We start from the raw sequence: 6,991 nt of genomic DNA, 5'->3' as shown, positions 1-6,991 counted from the left end.
GCCTGATCGGTGTAGGTTGTAGGGGTTTCTATTTGAGCATCTCAAAGGGACATGAACTCCCTCTATGCACCTTATTGCAAACAACACATCAATATACACTCAGTTGTGGCTTCTTACACAAAACTGGGCAAGGACCAATCCGAGCACGTGATTTGGTTTACAGTTGTCTGACCGACAAGGCAGAGAAGAGTTAAAAAACATAAAATGTTTCTAATTTAATTTCTAACTGAGCTGCATTATGCTTGTAACCAAAATTGAGCCACTAGATAAACAAATTAACCAAAAACAAATACAACTGAATGTCTTCTCTAGAGCACATGCAGGGCCTGTACATGGCTCAAGCCTCTCCTAGCATTTCAAAGCCTGTCCAAAACATTTGCCAGAAGGAAGCTTCAGCCCAACCTGTGCAGATTGTTTATTCTCCCAGAATTATTTCCCAAAATGTTGACTTTGATTCTAGTGCAGCAGTGTGAACTGGACTAAGTGGCTCATTGGCCTTTTTCTCCAGAAATCTTCCTATACTTCAAACAATACAGCCTCAACAAGCATGTCTAAGTCTGTCCAAAGCAGTTTCCTGTAAGCAGCTTCAACCTAGCCAGTCCAAAGCACCTGCCATCAGGTTACAAAAATGTTGGCTTTGGTTTTAGTGCAATAAGCATGGCTTGAATAAGCATGGGGTGAATAGCTCTCAGGAATTTTTCAATACCTCTAACTCTAAGCCCCTTAGTAGTGTTTTTAAGGCTCTCCAAAGCACTTTTGAACAAGTAGCTTCAGCTGCTTTTTGTCCAGTTTCACTTACATTTACAGATTTATGATTATTGGAACTCTAAGAATAAATGGGGAACGGAAAGTTTATTCCAATATGAGCATGGATTTTTAAAATTTTGTCAGGTTAGTCACAATAAGATTAAAAAAATCATTTACAAGTGAGCCCTGGCCAAGAAGTGCACACAAACATTAAACAAAACAAATAATGCAAAATAAAGTTTAGAGAAAAAGCCTGAAGCTTCCAATAATAATAAGCAAAACTATGCAGGACATGTTTATTTATCTCTAGTAAATGTTAATGCTTATTTTATTCTGTTACTGTTTGGTGAAGGCATGAGGTCAATTAACTGTATATCCATAAAAGACATTTTGTGGTAAGTTAATGAGGTGCAAGTATGAGTAGTAGCATTTTTATCATGTGATCTATATCATCAGTGTCAAAAATATTATATATATATATATATATACATATATATATATATATATATATATACACACACACACACACACACACACACACACACAACATATGGGGGTCCAAAATTACCTGGAATGAAATCTCTTTATATTAACTTACATTAAAAGTTAAGAAGGTTTTTGCATTCTCCTGTGAAGTTACTATTTTGAAGATGCTTTTTTGGACAGCAGTGGAATCTTGGGTCCCATTACAGTAGTTATGTTTCCATTGAGATTCTGTGCAAATTGCAAGCAAAGAAATTAAAACTATATATATATATTTTATTTATTTATTTTGCTGCCTATCAGCTTGTTTCCATAAGACTGACTTTTTGCAATAAAAATGGTTGATGATGATGTCATTTAATGCAACAAATGCTGTTGCGAAAGTTTTGGTTTATCTTAAAAAGTCTGAAATGTTCCTATATCTAATTTCATGTTCCACATATTCAACTAATAAGTACAAATACATGATTTCTCAGATTTATCAGAAGCATTACAGGAGAGATCACATTCCTCTACCATATAAAGCTGTTTGTGCACTTTCTCTGTAAGATAAGAAAAGTGGTATCATTTCTTTTAAAAATGCACTCGTCTCCAAATCAGTTTAACTTTTCTTCTCTTGTATGCTGTTTGTTGTAGGAGGAAGTCTTTGCTAAGTTTATGCATAAATGTATTATTTATACTGATAAAAAAGAAAAAAAAAACCTTGTGTTATGAAGGAGGGCATCAACAAAAGAACCACATTTACAGCAAATCACCAAATGTCCACCCATTTAGGAAATGTGATTGCAACATACAGTGAGTCCCTAAAATGCAGCCAACACAGAGTGTGTAAACCGTGATAAATTTGCTGGTGAGTAAGTTTACAAAGCAGCAAAGTAGTGGAGTGAATATGAGCAAGAAGTCTGACAGTACATTGTCCTTTACACTAAACATATAGACAAAAGAAACGAGCACATTGCATGTTTTCCTTTGTTTTTCAAAGGCAGGGAGAAAAAGTCCAGCAGGATTCATTCTTCCTACTCAGCCCATGTAAACATTAGCAACGTTAGGAACCCTGCTAGAAAAAAAAACAGCATAGACCAGGAAAGCTGATGACCAGCAAAAAGAGCATAAGTTGTGCTTTGGATGATGGTCACAGCAATGGAAGTTAATATAGTCACCAGCAAAATCAGCATATGTGGTGTTTTGAACGCTGGTATACCAGCTAAACCAGCACCAGATCAGCACTAGACCAGCATGGCAGAAAACTCTTCAAAAAACTCTTTAAACTACTTAAAACCTGTTACATTTCACCAAACCTCTTTTATGACTGCCTATGACACTTAACATGCTTAAACTGAACAATTTTCAACTCTATCTGTGAGGGTCTGCTGTGGGAATGAACACGAACCATGGTGGAACGAGCAGAGAAGGCAGACTTCTCTTCCCGCCAAAACATATATTGGTGATTGAGTGACGCAATGATACCCTGACACTGGGCTTGGCTAGAACTACTAAACAAGCTAGCAAGCTATTGCTAACAAACAAGGCTACACCATCTGTGTTTTTAATCCAGGGGAGAACTATGGCCTACAGTAGATAACGAACCAGAACTATCTTACAATATCACAAGTAGCCTGTCTCAGTTTTAAACGTCCTTCACAGTCTTGAACTTTAGACAAGTGGAGCTGCCTCAGTTTGTTACAGGAAAGGGACATGAAAGATGCTGACTGTATATGGTCTGCATTTCCAGTGAGTCTGTTTGCAGGGACATAAATAATGTGTTTGGTCAGAGTTCTCAGCCAAAAGCAATCTGTTAAAAGAGCAAATTATTTAGTAGCATAATTCAACCCTGTAACCCAAACATTAGACCTACATTTCTAAAGCCTATGTACAGTATTTACTATGGAATGCAGTTTTGTAAATGTAAAAAGAATATTTCATTTAGAAACTGGATAGCTGGGTATGTCACCAAAAATTTGTTGGTCTTTCACAAAGGCCTTGATCAGAATACCAGCCCAAATCTGATTTTTTTTGAAGAACCAGACTGTATCCAGATTGATATGATTTTCGATAGTCTGGACACCAAAAAACCACAAGAAATCTGATTTTCACAAATCGGATCCAAAACAAATTTGGAGGTGGTTTGAAATGCGATTCAAATTAGACTTTTACCGAGGCATCTCAGTCTGAACACTCTGGCCCCTCAAATCAGTTTTCAAAGGGTCATTTGCGTCACTTGCAATGATGGGATTCAAGAAGACCAAAGACTCGTGATGATGTCAGTAACTACGTAGCTATTCTGGTGAGGAGGATTTCAAACACAGATGCAGGAGACATGAAGATGCCATGAAGATCTCTGGCATGAACATGAACCTTGGATGCTGTTCTTTGAATTTCAGCACTTGTGTCACTCTGGATTTGACATCCGCATTGTTTGTGGTGTTGCGATTCACACAAAAGACATGCTAAAATTAGATTCCTGCAGCCAAAGCATCCAGACTGAGAAGCATCTGTAGAAAATCTGAGTGGAATCTCATTTCAAACCACCTTTGAATTTGATCCGGTTTGCAAAAGTATGGATTTCATGTAGATTTTGGACTCAATCATAATAAGCCAAAAATCAGATCAGGACTGTCAGCCTGACAGAGTGCTAAGGCCTTAAGTTGTCAGCCACTCACCATGAGTACTTACTGCACTAAAATTGGCAAAGAAGTTTCAAAAAGAATTTAAAAAATGCAGTGCTTTCCTTGGTAACATGTAACTGTTATTAGATGATCAGCTATTGAAAGAACAAAAAAAGAAAGACAGAAGATGTTTGCAACAGAAGGTCTTGCGCATTGAAAACAATGATGTAATGAGGCCTAATTGGGACCTGTCAATTGCTCATTACCTTAACAAACAGGTGACATGAACACGTCATCCAGCCAGCCAATAGGGAGAGGTGGGGCAGGTGCATTTTGATGACATTAAAGGAACATGTGGCTGGTTGGAGAAGTGTCAGAGAAAGATTTGTCTGTTTCTGAGGGTGGCCAGGGTTGTTTTTGGAGCTTTGATTTTAGCAATGGCAGAAACAATCTGGAAGCCTCTGTGGTATGTTAATTTCATTTAGTGATTTTTAATATAAATCAGTTTGCTTGCTTTATTTATTATATCTGTATTCAACAGGATTTTGTTACTGGTGCTGAGTTATGCTGTGCATGGTGATGCAGGAAGTGGTAAGTTTTCTCTATTAGCAAGCTGAAAAGTTTTAACAAACTACATGCTTTTAATGTGAAGTATGCTTAGTTTACAGACATTATTGTACATAAGATGGTGCTCAGGATGGGAGCACTGAGAGGACTACTGTTCAGGCAAACGCTGATTCTGGATTTGGGCCTAGTCAAGAACTTTATTTTCAGGAAACCCAAGACTCCTCGGAAACTGAGGCCTTTGATTCTAGTGTGACTGATGTGGGCTCAAGTGACTCAAGGGCATTCAGCTTTCAGGAATCTACCTACACCTCAAGCTTTCAGCCATTAACTAGAGTTCCTAAGCCTGCCTTAAGCACCTCCTTAGAACAAGCCTCAGGCCAGTCTGTCCAGACAGCATACCAGCAGGCAGCTTCAGCCCAGCCTGTGCAGGGTAGTTCTCCATCCAGCTTTGTTTCTCAAAATATCGGACTTGATTCTAGTGCAGCAACGGGAACAGGCTCAAGGGGGTCCTTCTTCACATCCAGCTTTAAGCCCTCTGCTAGCACTTCAAAGCCAGTCCAAAGCACCTACCAACAGGTTGCTTCAGCCCAGCCTGTCCCAAGCACCTACCAGCAAAGAGTGTCGGAGCAGCCTGTCCAAACTGCTTCCCAGAGAGTATCTTCAGCTCAACCTGTACAGAGCAGCTATCAGTCTGGCATATTTTCCCCAAGTGTTGGCTTTGGTGCTAGTGCTGTGGGAACAGGACAAAGTGATTGGAGTCTGTACAGCTCTCAAGAAGGGTCCTATACTTCAATCTATAAGCCTTCTGTTAGCACTCAAAGACCTGCCCAAAGCACCTACCAGCAGGGAGTTTCATATCGGCCTGTGCAGAGCAGTTTGCCATCCAGCTTTGTTTCCCAAAATGTTGGCTTTGATTCTAGTGCAGAGGGAACAAGTGGCTCTAGGGCATACAGCTTTGAGGAATCTACTTATACCTCAAGCTTTCAGCTGTTGACTAGTGGTTACAAGCCTGCCCTGAGCACCACCTTACAAGCCTCAGCCCAGCCAGTCCCGAGCGCCTACCAACAGGCAGCCTCAGTCCAGCCAGTCCCGAGCGCCTACCAACAGGCAGCCTCAGCCCAGCCTGTGCAGAGTAGTTCTCCTTCTAGCTTTGTTTCCCCCAATGTAGGCTTGGATTCTGGTGCAACAGGATCAAGTGTCTTGGGGCCATTTTCATACACCTCAAGCCTTAAGCCTTCTACTAGCACTTTAAAACCAGTCCAAAGCAGCTACCAGCAGGCAGCCTCAGCCCAGCCAGTCCCGAGCGCCTACCAGCAGGCAGCCTCAGCCCAGCCAGTCCCGAGCGCCTACCAGCAGGCAGCCTCAGCCCAGCCAGTCCCGAGCGCCTACCAGCAGGCAGCCTCAGCCCAGCCAGTCCAAAGCATCCATCAGCAAAGAGCTTCAGAACAGACTGTTCAAGCTGGTTACCAGCAAACATTTTCTGCTCAACCTGTACAGAGCAGCTATCAGTCTGGCCTTTTTTTCCCAAGTACTGGCTTTGATTCTAGTGCAGTGAGATCAAGTGGCTCTACGGCATACAGCTTTCCGCAGTCTACCTATACCTCAAGCTTTAAGCCATTGACTACGGTTTCCAAGCCTGCCCTGGGCACCTCCTTACAACAAACTTCAGCCCAGCCTGTGCAGAGTAGTTCTCCATCCAGCTTTGTTTCCCTAAATATTGGCTTTGATTCTAGTGCAGCAATGGGAACAGGTTCAAGGGTATCTTTCTATCCATCAAGGTTTAAGCCTTCTACCGGCACCTCTAAGCCTGTCCAAAGCAACTACCAGCAGGCAGCTTCAGCTCAACCTGCACTTGGCTCATATGCCCTTGATGTAGGCCTTGATTCAACTACAGTAGGAACAAGTGGTTCAAGTGCCTACAGTTCTCAAAACTATTCCTACACCTCCGGCTATAAACCCTCCACTAGTTCTTCTCAATTGGCCCAAAGCACCTCCTTACAACAAGCCTTAGCCCAGCCTGTCCAAAGCACTTACCAGCAGGTAGCTTCAGCCCAGCCTGTGTGGAGTAGTTCTCCATCTAGCTTTCTTTCCCCAAATGTTGGTGTTGATTCTAGTGCAATAGGATCAAGTGGCTCAAGGGCATATTCTTACACCACAAGCTTGAAGCCCTCTACTAGCACTTCACAGTCTGTGCAAAGCACCTACCAGCAAGGAGCTTCAGAGCAGCCTGTCCAAACTGCTTCCCTGAGAGTATCTTCAGCTCAGCCTGTACTGAGCAGCTATCAGTCTGGCCTGTTTTCCCAAAATGTTGGCTTTGATTCTAGTGCAGGGACAGGCTCAGCGGTGTCCTTCTATACATCAAGCTTTAGGCCCCCAAGTAGCTACCAGCAAGTAACTTTATCCCAGCCAGTGCAGAGTAGTTATCCATCTGGAACCAGTGGGACTGGACTGGCATCAAGTGACTCGAGGGCCTACAGCTCTTCAGGATCTTCCTATCCCTCAAGCCGTAATCCCCCTACCAGCTTTTCTAAGCCTGTTGAAAGCCTTTTCCAACAGTTAGCTTTGGCTCAGCCAGCTCAGAGTAGCTA

The 6,991-nt window shown here is 42.0% G+C and overlaps 1 long non-coding RNA gene across 1 annotated transcript; it reads left to right on the top strand.

Moving 5' to 3' along the window:
- Positions 1-4,208: 4,208 nt before the first annotated feature.
- On the top strand, positions 4,209-4,960 carry LOC118799548. Its single transcript, XR_005006119.1, has 3 exons — positions 4,209-4,302; positions 4,378-4,427; positions 4,498-4,960. It is a non-coding gene; the product is annotated as an uncharacterized LOC118799548 (long non-coding RNA).
- Positions 4,961-6,991: the final 2,031 nt, after the last annotated feature.

This window comes from Colossoma macropomum, unplaced genomic scaffold (assembly GCF_904425465.1).
Source record: "Colossoma macropomum unplaced genomic scaffold, Colossoma_macropomum, whole genome shotgun sequence".
NCBI classification, from domain to species: domain Eukaryota; kingdom Metazoa; phylum Chordata; class Actinopteri; order Characiformes; family Serrasalmidae; genus Colossoma; species Colossoma macropomum.
The sequence above is the reverse complement of the archived record's forward strand: the minus strand, read 5'-3'. Positions and strand labels throughout refer to the sequence as shown.